This window comes from Oncorhynchus kisutch, linkage group LG13, assembly GCF_002021735.2.
Source record: "Oncorhynchus kisutch isolate 150728-3 linkage group LG13, Okis_V2, whole genome shotgun sequence".
NCBI lineage: Eukaryota > Metazoa > Chordata > Actinopteri > Salmoniformes > Salmonidae > Oncorhynchus > Oncorhynchus kisutch.
The window spans coordinates 25,097,081-25,115,360 of record NC_034186.2 but is presented as its reverse complement, the minus strand read 5'-3'; positions in this window follow the sequence as shown (position 1 = coordinate 25,115,360).

Genomic DNA, 18,280 nt, shown 5'->3' with positions numbered 1-18,280 from the left:
TAAACACTAACCAGAACAGAAATGGACAAGACATATTGACATTAAGGAGAGGCATGCTTAGTCGAGTGATCAAAAGGGTTCGGTGAGTGGAGAGGTTGGTTGGTGATTTAGACAGCTAGCCAGGGCATCGGTAGCAAGCTAGCATAGGATGGAGGTCTGTTGTTAGCCACCTCCTGCGCTCCGTCAGTAGATTAGTGGGGTTCCGTGTGGTAGAGGGGATCAATCCAAATCACACAACAACAACAAAAATAAAAACAATAGATATAGTTATAGAGGCCCAAGAAGAAAACAATAATAATAATAAAAAAATTAAAAAAAATTTAAAAAATTGTCCGATTGTCTATTCAGATAGCAGCCGGTAAGACAGCTAACGGTTAGCAGGCCGCAGATGGGCGTTCAGGTAACGTCGCGACGGAGGAGCCAGCCGAATAACTCCTTCGGGTAGATAACGTCGGCAGTCCAGTTGTGAAGGCCCGGTGGGGCTCCGCGAAGGCAGCAAAACGGGTCCGGATAGGCGACTGCAGCCCAGGTGCGATTGATGGAACTCAGGAGTGATTGACGGAGCTTGCTAGCTCCGGAACAATTGATGTTTGCTCCGGAATCGACGAAGGCCGATAGTCACACGGATAGCAGCTAGCTAGCTGTGAGATCCGGGCATGAATGTCCAGAGAGCAGTCGAAATCCAGGGACATGGAGAGAAAAATTGGTCCGGTATGCTCCGCTCCGAGCCGCGCTGCGCCGTACAGAACTGGCGATAGACTTTCGAGCCAAAGGATAGCCGATGACCACAAACCGTGGTTAGCTGAACACCAACGACTTGCCAGTAAAGGAGCCAACTAGCTTCTGAACTAGCTTCTGGATTAGCTTCTGGCTAGTTTCAGGCCAGCCTCCTGGAGTTTCTGGCTAGCTTCTTGGAGGATTACAGGTAAATCTAGGTAAATAATACTTTTTTATAAATATACATTGGTGAGGCGGGTTGCAGGAGTGTGTTTTGAAGATGAGTTGATGGAAAATAAAAATAAAATGTATGTGAAAAAGTTGTAAATATATATATATACAGGACACGACAAGACGAGGACAAAAGACGTCTGAACTGCTATGACACCTTGGAGAAGAATGTGGCAGGGTCTACAGTCAATCACAGACTACAAAAAGAAAACCAGCCCCGTCGCGGACCCCGATGTCTTGCTCCCAGACAAACTAAACAACTGACTCTCCTTCACCGCAGCCAACGTGAGTAAAGCATTTAAACGTGTTAACCCTCGCAAGGCTGCCGGCCCAGAAGGCATCCCTTGTCGCGTCCTCAGAGCATGCGCAGAACAGCTGGCTGGTGTGTTTACGGACCTATTCAATCAATCCCTAGCCCAGTCTGCTGTTCCCACATGCTTCAAGAGGGCACCCATTGTTCCTGTTCCCAAGAAAGCTAAGGTAACTGAGCTAAATGACTATCGCCCCGTAGCTCTCACTTCCGTCATCATGAAGTGCTTTGAGAGACTAGTCAAGGACCATATCACCTCCACCCTACCTGACACCCTAGACCCACTCAGGTTTGCTTACCGCCCAATAGGTCCACAGACGCTGCAATCGCAATCACACTGCACACTGACCCTGGGTCTCGACCCCGCCCTGTGCAACTGGGTCCTGGACTTTCTGACGGGCCGCCTCCATGTGATGAGGGTAGGAAACAACATCTCCACCCTGCTGATCCTCAACACTGGGGCCCCACAAGAGTGCATTCTCAGCACTCTCCTTTACTCCCTGTTCACCCATGACTGCGTGGCCATGCACGCCTCCAACTCAATCATCAAGTTTGCAGACGACACTTCAGTGGTAGGCTTAATTACCAACAATGACGAAACGGCCTACAAGGAGGAGGTGAGGGTCCTCGGAGTGTGATGTCAGGAAAATAACCTCACACTCAACGTCAACAAAACAAAGGAGATGATTGTGGACTTTAAGAAACAGCAGAGGGAGCACCCCCCTATCCACATCGATGGGACAGTAGAGGAGAAGGTGGAAAGTTTTAAGTTCTTCTGCGTACACATCCCGGACAAACTGAAATGGTCCACCCACACAGACAGCGTGGTGAAGAACAGCACCTCTTCAACCTCAGGAGGCTGAAGAAACGTGGCTTGTCACCAAAAACACTCACAAACTTTTACAGATGCACAATCGAGAGCATCCTGTCAGGCTGTATCATCGCCTGGTACGGCAACTGCTCCGCCCACAACCGTAAGGCTCTCCAGAGGGTAGTGAGGTCTCCACAAGGCATCACCGGGGGCAAACTACCTGCCCTCCAGGACACCTACAACACCCAATGTCACAGGAAGGCCAAAATGATCATCAAGGACAACAACCACTGCCTGTTCACCCCGCTATCATCCAGAAGGTGAGGTCAGTACAGGTGCATCAAAGCTGGGACCGAGAGACTGAAAAACAGCTTCTATCTCAAGGCCATCAGACTGTTAAACAGCCATCATTAACATTGAGTCACTGCTGCCAACATACTGACTCAAATCTATAGCCACTTTAATAAGAGAAAATTGGATGTAATAAATGTATCACTAGTCACTTTAAACAATGTCACTTTATATCATGTTTACATACCCTACAGTACTCATCTCATATGTATATACTGTACTCTATACCATCTACTGCCTCTTGTCTATGCCGTTCGGCCATCGCTCATCCATATACTTATATGTACATATTCTTATTAATTCCTGAAGGCTTGCTGTTGTGAAATTGTTTGATTTCTTGTTAGATATTACTGCATGGTCGGAACTAGAAGCACAAGCATTTCGCTACACTCGCATTAACATCTGCTAACCATGTGTATGTGACCAATCAAATTTGATTTGATTTGAAGAGTCAGCAGATTAACTTCCTCGGTTGCGTCACAGCTTTGTACAGGAATTGCTCCATCCGCAGCCACAAGGCCCTCCAGTGGATGGTGAAGACAACCCTGTACATCACTGGGACCGTGCTCCCACCAATTCAGGACATCTACTTGAAACGGTGCCTGAGGAAATCGCTCAGCATCATCAAGGCAACCTGATCTCATAGTTTCACTTCAGAATTAGCTGAAATTGGATGAATATCCATTTTTGACCCAGCATTGGTATGGGGTTCATTCAGAGTGGTTATAGACTTTAAACAGAAACAACTAAAAGGGTTAAGTGTAGGTATTAATCACGAGTGGTTAAGGTTAGGGCTATGGTTTGGGGAAGGCTTAAAACAAAATAATACAAAATAATGCGCTCTTTTCATTAAGCATCATCAATTACTCTCCCTGCTTGCTAGAGAATTGTGAACTGCAGTGGTCCAGTGGTCTAAGCAGTGATGAGTTCGAGCAGTGATGAGTTTTGGGGTGAGCGCCGACGAAGGCAAATATCGATGTTCTCAGGACCTTTTCAAATGTCCGAAATCGACTGCTATTTCTTATGACCAACCTGCATCAAGGACCACACCCACCTCAGCCAAGAGCTGTACTCTCCCTTAACGTTGGGCAGACGGTATCAGAGCATGAGGTCTGATACCAACAGGCTCAGAGAGAGTATCTATCTACAAGCCATTAGACTGCTGAACACTTGAACTGGACTGACCACCTGCTCTGATTCTCGATAACTTAGCACACATGCACTCACTCACGCACGCACACAAGCACACACACATGTACACACACACTCATTCATTCTGTTGCACTCCAGAGAGAAAAGCATTTGATAACTTCAACTGGATGCTGTACACCGGTTGCTGGTTCAGACTCAAGTCTCTCAATAAAAGTGGTGCAGGACAAGGCCATAGTGAATGCCATTTCTTCAGCCGGTTAGATGTCGTTTTGAGGTCCACACTGTTTTGTCAAATTGTCCCTGCTTATGCATCAAGACACCATCCGGTGTAACCTCAAGAGAGACGGCAGATCATGTAACGCTCAATGAGTGAATGGGTGTGGAGTCAGGCGCAGAGAGCAAAGGATGTGGGAAAAAACACGCTTTAATGTCCAAAAAATCACAGGAACAAAATAGTATACCCAACACAGGTGTAACTATAAAACAAAATAGTACCCTATTGTGAAATACTAGGACAGCGAGAAAACCCAACAAAAACACTAACACCTCTCACAAACACAGAAGAACAAGCCCGCACAAACAGAAGCGGGCTAAACGAACTTAAATAACCCCACCCTAACAACCAAACAATGAACAGGTGAAACAAATTAGACAAAACCAAACAAACACAGAACAAAGGATCGGTGGCAGCTAGTAGACCGGCGACGACGACCACCGAGCGCCACCCGAACAAGAAGGGGAGCCACCTTCGTTAATATTCGTGACAGATCAGAACAACAGTTCAGTTCAGTTCATTTCTGATTCAGGAAAGCCAGACAAGTATTTCAAGAAATCCAAACAAATTAACTACTGTATGACTAATTATTACTACTACCAATATTTTTTATGCAAATATCTAAAACACGTCAAAGAAAAAAAAAACATTCTGTTGAAACTATTTTTAAAATTAGCTTATACTCCCTTATCACACCGTCAACCTCATCGCAGAGTCATAGGATCTGTAAATTATCCCAATCAATCTGTTGAGATTTATCAAAACAAAACAGAACAAACAGCACAACAATACACTCCTTCATACATCACTCAATACATTTCTATATATCACTCAAGGTGTGTAGCCTTCAATCCAAAACCCCCAAAAAACTGGGTAATTCCCCCATTTTGGCACATGACTCACATAGTGACTAATGTGTAAAAACAACACCGCAAATCAAATTCAAATTACTACCCTTAATAAATTAGCTGCCTTAATTTTGCTGGAACTGCCTTAATTTTGCTTGACCCGAGGAAGAGTAGCTGCTGCTTTGGCAAATACAAATACAAATACAAAACTAAAAAACAACAACATTTGTACCCTTAACTTCTCGTGGTCCTATTAGTTATACAACTTCTAACTTTGTTAGCATTACAAATGACCTTCAAATCAGTATTATTATTATCATCATCCAAAGTCTCTTGGCATTCCAGTGAGAGTGATAAAACCACACTAGAAAGTCAGGACAGAGGTCAGAGGTCATTCAAACCCTTCAAATAAGTGTTACTTTTTATATTAGACTAACTCATTTAAAAAACAGTAAAACCTTTCATACATGTTGTATCCCAGGTTTACACTAAGTTTATTCAGTACATTTTTTATCAAAATAATTCACATGTTCTATTAAAACTCAGAAAATAAAAACTTCTGAAAATTCCATATGTGTGTATGCCCCATTAAGATACCTCAGCACTAACCCATATTCATAACCAGTAAGTTGTGTGTGGATGCTGGTGTGTGTGTGGTAAACCATATTGCAAAAACAAACAAAAATGACCAGGTCTTATTTAATTTGGTAGCTCCTCTTTACCACCGAATCCGAATCCGTTTATACCTAAAAAACTGCTGAATTTCACTAACCCCTCGCCCAAGACCATAGTCTCAGGAAACATTTCAAGAGAGTGAAAATGACTATCCCCATTCTCTTGGCAGAGAAATATAAATGTCTTTAACATTCACTATACTAATATCATAATCAGCAATTCAAAGGTTTTAAGTCCATTGTACTCCCTCAAATTATTAATCGTTTGCTTTAACCTCTCTAGGCTAGGGGGCGGTATTTTCACGTCCGGATGAAAAGTGTGCCCAAAGTATACTGCCTGCTACTCAGGCCCAGATCGGATATGCATATTATTAGTAGAATTGGATAGAAAACACTCCGAAGTTTCTAAAACGGTTTGAATGATGTCTGTGAGTATAACAGAACTTATTTGGCAGGCAAAACCAGAGGACAAAACAACCAGGAATATTTTTTGAGGTCACTCTCTTTTCAATGGGTTTCTATTGGGATCTAGATTTCTAAGGCACTTGCTTGCAGTTCCTATCGCTTCCACTAGATGTCAACAGTCTTTAGAAATTGGTTGATTCTTTTCCTTTGTGTAATGAAGAAGTAGGGAAGTTCAGAACGAGGATCGAGTTAGAGGCGCATGACCTAAAAGCTTGCTCCACTTTGTTTTTATCCGCTATTGAACGCAGTTTATCCCATCTTAAATTTTATAGATTATTTACGTAAAAAAATACCTAAAGTTGTATTAGGAAAGTTGTTTGAAATGTTTGGACAAAGTTTACAATTAACATATTAGATATTTTGTAGTCATGTTGCGCAGTGTTTTTCTGGATCAAACGCGCCAAATAAATCAACATTTTGGATATATAACGAAGCAATTAATCGAACAAAAGGACCATTTGTGATGTTTATGAGACATATTGGAGTGCCAACAGAAGAAGCTCGTCAAAGGTAAGGCATGAATTATATAGTTATTTCTGAGTTTCATGTCGCGCCTGGCGGTTTGAATTACGATTGTCTGTGTTTGTTTGATGGGGTGCTGTCCTCAGATAATAGCATGGTTTGCTTTCGCCGTAAAGCCTTTTTGAAATCTGACACGTTGGCTGGACTAACAACAAGTCTAGCTTTAATTTGTTGTATTGCATGTGTGATTTCATGAACGTTTAATATTTATAGTATTTAATTTGAATTTGGAGCTCTACCATTTTCACCAGATGTTGTCAAATCGATTCTGTTGACGGGATTTGATCCCTAAGAAGTTTTTAATGTACCCCAACGTTTATGTGCGCTTAACTTAGCATGCAACATGTATCTCGCTACCGATTCTAACAATTCACTCCCATATCGTATTATATGATTGGTCTCTCTTTTCCATAACCAATGTCCAACAACATATGTAATAGATTATTCCTGTTATTCCTGTTAACCTTTATTTAACTAGGTAAGTCAATTAAATACAAATTCTTATTTATAATGACGGCCTGCCAGGCCAAACCCAGACGACGCGGGCCCATTGTGCGCCGCCCTATGGGACTCCCAATCACGGCCGGATGTGATACAGTCTGGATATTCAATACTCATTTCAATCTACATTAAACAGATTATAATTATAGAATACATTAAATTCCCGCTCAAATTCACTGGTGTTACCTAACTATTAAACCAAGCAACAATAATCATGTACTGTCAAAGAATGTTTCTCATACCTCTACTTCAAATGTCCCACTTCCTGCTCACTTTCAACCGCAGCTAATCTTTTTACAATCTCAAGGCTCCATCCTTCTACTCGTTATTTAACCTTGTACTGAAACTTCCGTTTTTTCAAATTACTAAAATATCACATCATTAGAGTGCTATCAAAAAAAAGTTTACATCAATCCTCCTTATCAATGTCTTTGTCACTGTCACCCATCGCAAGGTTTAGAAAATAAAAGAAACCAAACCATGCTTATTCTCCCCTTACTAGAAGACAATGTTTACATGTAGTCTAACTTAACAATATCACTCTATATTTTATACCAACCTCTGCTTCACACTCATGAAACGTCTATTATTTTAAGATGAACCTGTAGTGCCCAAATGTATAAAATACATCAGCCAATTCTTAATCAATCCAAACAATGCAAATTCTAAATTCTTACTTTCTAATTGACACTCTCCTTTGTTACCTTCACTGGTCTACATCTCTTCCCTTAAACTCCGAAAGCCCTCTAGCATCTCTACTGTACTCTACCTCTGTCTTCCGTCTAACGCTATGTTACCAGGTACATGTTTTATTTTATTATAGTCAAAACAAACATAACTTCTCAGGGAGGCCACTTTAATTACTCTGTTATCTCTTCCTCCCTTACCTCAATTCAATAAATCAATTTTAAAATAAAACAAAATAAAGTGTCTCACGAGATTAAACTCCTATGGTTTTCCTGAGTCGCTTTGTTCTCGAAACCCCCAAATATATTATGTCTTGTTTCGCTGGTTGTTCTTTACCATATAATACGTTGTGACCCTGCTCTACCACATTGTTTACTAATGAGGCAATATTTGGTTTCTGAGTTTCTTCACCAATAACGAAGTCACTACATTTGTATCAACACAGAACCCTCAAATCTACAACCTTTAGCGATTGTTTAAATGCGGCGTGACTATTTGTTAACAGAATTTGTGCTCTCGCCCATATATACTGCCAATTTTAATATGGTACGTAATATCCACTGTCTTTGATTCTCACAAGGATCATTCAACCCCAAAATCCAAACTCTATTACTTTTCTTGCCACAAGGCAGTCAAGCACCCAAGCTAACTGGCTAAAGTTGGCTAGCTAACGCTACTTCCAGACACAAACAAGAGAATACATCTTCACTCTCCATTCTACTCACCTAGCAGAGCTGGTTAGGCTTTTTCAAGTTTATTCAAAACGTTGGTGACTAACTGTGCTGCTGGCAATAATTAAAATTACGTTATTTCCCTAACCTTTACTGACACAGGCCAAATTCAACCGGCGTTGAGAATTCGTAAATGTATAAGTAAATGTATAAGTATTCTGCACTTTGGTACATTCAAATACCTGCTCTGAAATCCTAACAAAATAGCCTGAGCGAATTTACCCAGTACCCTACTTAACAATGTCCATACTCAAATTACTTCACAAATAGTACGGTTAGTACAATTACGCTGATGGAACGCTAACATCAATACGCTGGTGTATTCAGCTAACGATTCTTCTTCTATATCATTGTGCCAAGTCACAATTGCATCCCTGAATTGATTATTTATTATTATTATTTATTTATTTTTGTTATATTTGTGCCACTTTAATGCTTTAACCTTATCTCTAACTAATTATCCATAAAAACCCTACATACGTCCACGTATGGGTTGTTTAAGTTGCGTCTCATATTCCCAGTATTACTTCATCAAATTTCTAGTAATCAATTATATACACATACAATTTCTCATTCATTTTTTTTTCATGTCTTCACAGAATCAATATATAACGTAGGAAACCTTAGGTACTCACATTAATGAATCACTCCATATGCGTTTCCAACAACTCCTCATACACTCCCAGCGGAACCCAAAAACGTTAGTTTCTCAAACGCTGCCCTGTGGGAATAATTCTCAACAGTTCTCTAATCTTCCAGAAATGATAGAATAACATCTAGCACTTAATAATACCACTCCGTGATAGTCTATGATGGGCAGTGTTGAACGGAACCCCAACATAACGCTACATATCTTATTATCCAAATGTAAGATTAACACTTTTCTAGACTCACAAAACTCTCATTCACATTCACACAGTACAGTCCCCAAAACATACTCACACACTCTCGTATTACATTCACAGAAAACACAAACAAAAAACACAGAGGGGAATGAGACAGACAAGGAAAACTGGTTAGTGCTGTTTTTAGATTTCATAACCCTGTCTATATGAACAGGGGAAACCATACTATTATCAAAATATTGCCTAATTAGTGGTCCCTCAACGAGGTGTTGTATCCACAGATTATCTTATGTCTATCCAAATGTGCAAAACTACCTACAGAGTACCCATGTCTGCTATCTGTTAATTGCGTAGCAAGGTCCCAAAAATCCAACCTTACCTCATATTTTCGAAGTATCAGGAATAACAAAACACTTCAAATAACATCTAACAATAGTAACCCAGGGCATACCTGTTTACCTCATTAAACAAAACATTTTACTAATTGCATTCACGTTAAAATTTGAACTTCAAATCAGATGCCCTCGCAAGGCGTCACCTGCACTATAGTCCCTCATTCAATGAGTTTCAGCAAGCCGAGTTTTCTCACAAGATTACCTGCGCCCTAGTCCTTAACCTCACCAATTCCTACTGTGATCAAGTCAGTACGACGGATTGGACTTTTGGATGCCCGCAATTGGCTAATTAACAATTATGCCCAAGGATACCTCACTTAAGAACACTCTTATCAACTCAACTCAGTCCTGCTAGTTACCTCAGCTGTGGCCCTCTTAAGGAAGAACTTGCTCTGAGCGTACCCTCAACAGCGGCTATTATGTTTTTCTTATCTTTTTTTCCCCTTATCTTTTAAAAAACATATATTGATAGATTGTCTAAGCCTACCTCTCTCAGTACTATGTCCAAGATCTGGTATACACCTGTGCCTTCCACATCTCAGATCGTATACGGGTCCAGCTGCTCAATAATAAGCCTGGTTTACCCTTAGATCCCAATTTCTGATCTCCTGTGCACAGTTTACTCAGATCTTCAGGAGTGGTCAACAGGTGAAGTTGCAGATCCCCCTCCTCATCGCCAAAAATGTAGTGGAAATTCAGAAACTGAGAGAGATTTGGTCACTTCTTCAAGCAATCATCTTTATTTAATATTGATTAATTATTGCAATAATGAAGCTGGTCGACCCCACACCCTTGAGTGTTGGACCGAGTAACCTAACCTTTACACAAATGCAGAGTTTTATATATAGCTGACACTAAAAATGCTTAGTCATGATTGGTTCCATCTATCCCAGATTGGGGCATCATAAACCACTCTGGGTTCATCCTGTCATTATCGGCACATGGGTTGTTGTCTTAACCCCACCCTGGCTTAGTTTTCCAGATGCAAGGATGATTTTGAGACAATGAGGGATTATTCTACTCCTTAGCTATCCATAGTAAAACATTATTGTCTATGTAATGCAGTATTTAACTCATTTGTCAGCTCAAGCCATCTCTGGTGACCATACGCCCAGATTAGCTGCAGGGAACTAGAGTGGAGCCCATTAAAACACAGACACTAGCAGGACAGAAATGTCTTACTATTAGTTAAATACTAATTGTTAACCATTAATATCATATGAACTAGGTAAATGTACCTTTTCTATCACAATATTCTGTAGCTAAAGTAATGTCAGACTATTAATTAAAAAAATCCCTATTACTAGGCTATTCACAATCAAATACAAATTCATTATAATTATAGGCTAACTCTGAATTTGTTTAATTTAGACTACCAATTATGTACCAAAGATATTACATTTGTTTTTTAAATGTTTTTCTGCCATGCCATGCGTAGTATGCGTAGGCTATGCATTGTATAATCGCACATTAATTATTTTAATTCAGGTTATCTTTTTAGCTTGGGCTCATATAATGTGTAGGCCTATGCTTGTGCATAATCTCTCAATCATCACCTAAGAAAGCGCTTTCCATATCCTTGTGTTTGGCTTCGAAACAACATCCATAACGAACATGTTTTCCACTCAGTTTCAACCTCTTCTAATCGATCAATCACAGTGAGGTGAGATTTGTAAGTACATACTGTTTTGATGATAAGTGCTTGATGTGATTTTTGATTGCATTGATGTCAGAGTGGTTAGAGGAAAAATAGAGTCCTGAGTACCAGGCCATTAGGACCTGATGATTGTTAGGGAGTTGGGTACTATTAATGCATGTCCAGAGTGCATAAAAGGAGATAACCGTGACTCAACAGCCAAGTAGAATTTTACTGCGGTCATGACTCCCTGAGGAGTTTGTGTAATCCAAAAGTTACGTTTCTGATGACAATTTTGGACAGGTAACTAGTAACTAGTTACATTAAGAAAGTAATCTACCCAACCCTGCACACAGCACACACATTTACAAATTCATCTGAGACAACACCGCAGCTCAAAACACCTGAGTTTCCCACAAAAACCAAGCTCCATGCTCCTGTGCAAAATATATCTCAGGATGTGATCATCTAATAGACAGTGTGATGGGGTACTTACTGTGGTGCTAAAATCTGATGAGCCATTGGTACCATCTGCCACGATCACACTCTCTACACACATGCGGACGCACACACACATCATGCACACGTTCATCCACTCACGCATGCACAAATGCATAAACACATGGGCGCACACACTCATCATCTGACTTTGAAACAAAAACATACATGTGTGCACTACCTTGGTTTAAGACCACCCTTTGTATTTGGCTTGTCCTTTTAGTGTGGAGTACAGCACACAGCTGAATGCATTAATTACATATGCACAGCTATAGATCTACTGTCTAACCCCAGTGATTGTATTCTCCTAACGCACGTCAAACCTAATTGCAATTGTTAACCTTTAAGTTGCACTATTGAACGAAATTGACAATCTGTCAGTTTTGATTATAATGTGTTAGGAAAAGAGTTGTGTAATTTTCTCTTTCCCATTCATACCTTTCACATGACTCACCACTACACCGGAAGCCCTGTATAATTAATACACTGGGTTTCACAAGCTTTTCATCTATAAAGCAGTACTCTGAGCAGTAAAGCAAGCTGAGAAAGGAGCAGCACAGTCAGGACAATTAAGGTCTTCATCTTAAACATTCTTTCACCTTAATGGAATATGAATTGCATCCCTTCATGTCTGAATATAGCTTCACTTATTAAGTAACTAAGGCACTGCATCTCAGTGCAAGAGGTGTCACTACCGTACCTGGTTTGAATCCAGGCTGCATCAAATCTGGCCGTGATTGGGAGTCCCATAGGGCGGCGCACAATTGGCCCAGCGTTGTCTGGGTTTGGCCGGGGTAGGACGTCATTGTAAAATAAGAATTTGTTTTTAACTGACTTTCCTGGTTAAATAAAAATACTGTAGGCCCGTGTGTTAAGTCATATTTAATAGTTTAGGAGTAAATGTTACACAACATACACATACACACATACACAACATACACATATATATAAATATTTAAAATATATATATTTAAAAAAATAAAAATAATATATATATATATATATATATATATATATATAAGTTTTGACACACCCACTCATTCAAGGGTTTTTCTTTATTTGTACTATGTTCTACATTGTAGAATAGTGAAGACATCAAAACTATGAAATAACACATGGAATCATGTAGTAACCAAACAAATCAAAATATATTTGAGATTCTTCAAAGTAGCCAACCTTTGCCTTGATGACAGCTTTGCACACTCTTGGCATTCTCTCAACCAGCTTCATGAGGTAGTCACCTTGAATGCATTTGAATTTACAGGTGTCTTGTTAAAAGTTAATTTGTGCAATTTCTTTCCTCAATACGATTGAGCCAATTAGTTGTGTTGTGACAAGGTAGGGGTGGTATAAGGAAGATGTTATGTTATGGCAAGAACACCTCAAATAAGCAAAGAGAAATGACAGACCATCATTACTTTAAGACATGAAGGCCAGTCAAAAATTAAGAACTTTGAAAGTTTCTTCAAGTGCAGTCGCAAAAACCATCAAGTACTATGATGAAACTGGCGCTCTTGAGGACCGCCACAGGAAAGGAAGAACCAGAGTTACCTCTGCTGCAGAGTTCATTAGAGTTACCAGAAATTGTAGCCCAAATAAATGCTTCAGAGTTCAAGTAACAGACACATCTCAACATCAACTGTTCAGAGGAGTGTGTGAATCAGGCCTTCATGGTCGAATTTCTGCAAGGAACCCCTACTAAAGGACACCAATAAGAAGAAGAGACTTGATTGGGCCAAGAAACACGAGCAATGAACATTAGACTGATGGAAATCTGTTCTTTGCTCTGATGAGTCCAAATTTGAGATTTTTGGTTCAACCGCCATATCTTAGTGAGACGCAGAGTAGGTGAACGGTGTCACGTTCTGACCTTTATTTCCTTTGTTTTGTCTTTATTTAGTATGGTCAGGGCGTGAGTTGGGGTGGGCAGTCTATGTTTTGTGAGTCTATGTTTTGGTTTCTTTTTCGGCCTAGTATGGTTCTCAATCAGAGGCAGCTGTTTATCGTTGTCCCTGATTGAGAACCATATTTAGGTAGCCTGGTTTTCACTGGTGTTTTGTGGGTGTTTGTTTCCTGTGTCAGTGTTTGTGCCACACGGGACTGTTTCGTTTCCATTTCACTTTGTTATTTTGTATTTGTGTTCATGTTCAGTTTTTTCTATTAAAACATGGACACTTACCACGCTGTGTATTGGTCCGATCCTTGCTACACCTCTTCAGGCGGAAGAGGAGGAAATCTGCCGTTCAAACGGATGATCTCTGCATGTGTGGTTCCCACCGTGAAGCATGGAGGAGGAGGTGTGATTGTGTTGGGGTGCTTTTCTGGTGACACTCTCAGTGATATATTTAGAAATCAATGCACACTTAACAGGCATGGCTACCACAGCATTCTGCAGAGATACGCCATCCCATCTGGTTTGCGCTTAGTGGGACTATTTGTTTTTCAACAGGACAATGACTCAAAACACACCTCCAGGCTGTGTAGGGACTATTTGTCCAAGAAGGAGAGTGATGGAGTGCTGCATCAGATGGCCTGGTATCCACAATCACCCAACCTCAACCCATTGAGATGGTTTGGGATGAGTTGGACAGCAGAGTGTAGGTAAAGCAGCCATCAAGTGCTCAGCATGTGTGGGAACTTCTTCAAGACTGTTGGAAAAGCATTCCTCATGAAGCTGGTTGAGAGAATGCCAAGAGTGTGCAAAGCTGCCATCAAGGCAAAGCGTGGCTACTTTAAAGAATCTCAAATATAATATAAATATATACATATATTTTGATATGTTTAACACTTTTTTGGTTACTACAAGATCCCATTTGTGTTATTTCATAGTTTTGATGTCTTCACTATTATTCTATGATGTAGAAAATAGTAAAACTAAAGAAAAACTCTTGAATGAGTAGGTGTGTCCAAACCTTTGACTGGTACTGTATGTGTTTATCTTATCACGGATGCATTTATGTGCCAATGCATACATATCTGCAGTACAAGTGTCTCCGTGCATGAAAGCCTATATCACATAGTTGTGGTCTGCTAGATGCCCTCACTACGCTAGACATCTAAAATGTAAAAGTAGTTTCATGTTTAAACATAATGCATTTATTGATAATCTATTGATGATCAAGCAGTGTAAGCAAAATCCCCCGAATGGAGGGGGGACATTCCTGGTGTTCTCATAAGACCATGATGCGCATTCCCAGAGCCTCGAAGCATAACAGTAACCATTGAAAGGTAATGGTTTTTCTCTGAGCTATCTAGATAGAACACAGTGTTAAGAATCATGTAGGGTCTACTGACAGTAGGCGTCTATGTAAATAATGTAAGACATTCTATATGCAGATCAATTTCTGTATGCCTTTGAGGGAGTGCTTTTCAAAAGGAGCAGGTGATAATGAGAAAGATGTAGAGCTCCTTTCAATGATCATAGGCCACATTGACTTCTATTCTTTTATTATCTGTCTTTCAAAATAGGCATCTACAGTGGGGAGAACAAGCATTTGATACACGGCCGATTCTGCAGGTTTGCCTACTTACAAAGCATGTAGATTTCTGTAATTTTTTATCATAGGTACACTTCAACTGTGAGAGATGGAATCTAAAACAAAAATCCAGAAAATCACATTGTATGATTTTTAAGTAATTAATTTGCATTTTATTGCATGACATAAGTATTTGATACATCAGAGAAGCAGAACTTAATATAAGGTACAGAAACCTTTGTTTGCAATTACAGAGATCATACATTTCCTGTAGTTCTTGACTAGGTTTGCACACACTGCAGCAGGGACTTTGGCCCACTCCTCCATAGAGACTTTCTCCAGATCATTCAGGTTTCGGGGCTGTCGCTGGGCAATACAGACTTTCAGCTCCCTCCAAAGATGTTCTATTGGGTTCAGGTCTGGAGACTGGCTAGGCCACTCCAGGACCTTGAGATGCTTCTTACGGAGCCACTCCTTAGTTGCCCTGGCTGTGTGTTTCGGGTCGTTGTCATGCTGGAAGACCCAGCCACGACCCATCTTCAATGCTCTTACTGAGGGAAGGATGTTATTGGCCAAGATCTCGCGATACATGGCCCCATCCATCCTCCCCTCAATACGGTGGGGATGGTGTTCTTGGGGTTGTACTCATCCTTCTTCTTCCTCCAAACACTGCGAGTGGAGTTTAGACCCAAAAGCTCTATTTTTGTCTCATCAGACCACATGACCTTCTCCCATTCCTCCTCTGTATCATCCAGATGGTCATTGGCAAACTTCAGACGGGCCTGGACATGCGCTGGCTTGAGCAGGGGGACCTTGCGTGCGCTGCAGGATTTTAATCCATGACGGCGTAGTGTGTTACTAATGGTTTTCTTTGAGACTGTGGTCCCAGCTCTCTTCAGGTCATTGACCAGGTCCTGCTGTGTAGTTCTGGGCTGATCCCTCACTTTCCTCATGATCATTGATGCCCCACGAGGTGAGATCTTGCATGGAGCCCAGACCGAGGGTGATTGACCGTCATCTTGAACTTCTTCCATTTTCTAATAATTGCGCCAACAGTTGTTGCCTTCTCACCAAGCTGCTTGCCTATTGTCCTGTAGCCCATCCCAGCCTTGTGCAGGTCTACAATTTTATCCCCGATGTCCTTACCTAGCGCTCTGTTCTTGGCCATTGTGGAGAGGTTGGAGTCTGTTTTATTGAGTGTGTGGACAGGTGTCTTTTTTACAGGTAACGAGTTCAAACAGGTGCAGTTAATACAGGTAATGAGTGGAGAACAGGAGGGCTTACCTATGATAAAAATTACAGACCTCTACATGCTTTGTAAGTAGGAAAACCTGCAAAATTGGCAATGTATCAAATACTTGTTCTCCCCACTGTACGTTAACTGTATGATAACTCTCTCTCTCTTTCTGTCCATCTTTTCATCTCTCTCCTTCCCTCTGTCACTCTAACACTCCCTCTCTCTCACTTTCTCTCTGACAGGTAGCTAGCTACATATATATTTAGCTATAGGCCTATAGACTGGGATCTTCTGACAAGGCTTTCATGTTTCGGAGAGCTGCGATGGGAGTGACTTTGAGTGAGAATGTAATCCACCATCCTATCTACCTGGGATAGAGAGAGCCCCTAGGGCTCAGAGCATAGAGACAGACACAAGCAGCAGCCATCTTACTCAGGATCCAGGAAAACCCTGCTACATAACACATCTAAACTAGCACACTGTGACTCTGAGATATACATTGCACAGAAAGGGGCACAGTTGTCAGGATAAACCGTCAACAACGTAGACAGTTTTGAACATAATAGAAGGTATTAATCAAATCAAATTTATTTATATAGCCCTTCGTACATCAGCTGATATCTCAAAGTGCTGTACAGAAACCCAGCCTAAAACCCCAAACAGCAAGCAATGCAGGTGGAGAAGCACACATGCCATTAGATATGGCATCGCCAGTGACGTCATCGTACTGCAACATTAGCATTATGACAAAGAGGCAAGAGAGGTTCTGTTTGTGTTGGATGTCAGTATGTATAGTTTATCATTCAGAGCAGGAACACATCAACCACACAGTGAATCACAAACATACACACTATATTCATATTCATTCTAGTACACACACAACAAAACATCACTTCCAAATACCAGACACATACTAGGGAATACACATTTTGCATCAATTTGGACATCAATTTCCACACTCCTGTAAGATTGAGTGTTTCTATTAAAACATTAGGTCCAGTGCATCTGTTCTTCCTCTGATGGTGGAGCTCTGTTATATGGTTATGAGTGTTGTCAGTTAGAAGGTGTCTGCATAGTGAGAGGTTCCCCAGGCCTGAAGGTCTGGAGCCTGCAAGAGCAGGTCTTGTGTAACAGAATTCCCCCTGACGGTCTCTCTGGTGACACAGAATGGGGCATTCACTGAACCATGGCCTGATGGCAAGTGACACATTGTACTACTGTTGCAGTGTTTGGACTCTATGATGCGTGACTATGTTTGTGTGTGGTGTGTGTCAGATACTCTTAGGACCTGTCATCATCACAGCAATGTACAGATATAGGATCTTAATTTGATCACCCTGTTGCAGGAGAATGCAGATTTCAGGAAATGTAAAATGTATTTTATATGTAAAAAAGTGTATTTGAGGTTTAAAATGGCTTCTGAAGTTTGTAATTTCCACCTTATGAAAAATGTATCAACCCATACAAAAACACATTTCCTGTTGCTGCAGGATTTACCTGGTGTAGCAAACTGGCTCAAATGAATATCCTACATTAAGAGTCCCCATCTGTATCCACACACAACCACACCACACGAACCGGTTGACCCCACATCAATGTCACATAGTCTATTCTGGGAGTGCTGTGGAAAGGGAAGGAGTACTGGGAGAGGGTGAAAGGGGAAAGAGGGTGAAATGAAGGCCTATATACAATTATTTTAATTCATTTAAAAAACTGTCCGAAATTAAATGAACGTGTTGGAAATTAGAAAATATCGAAGGATAAACTGAATGTATTCATTATAGAACTGTATTACCAATCACAAAGGGATGAAAAATAACCTTGATGAAATATTGGATCAAAGAGTATTTTGTAATTCTAGCTTTTTTTCTAATCAAAGGGAGATTAATGCTAATGAAGAGGCAGGGTTTATTTATTTC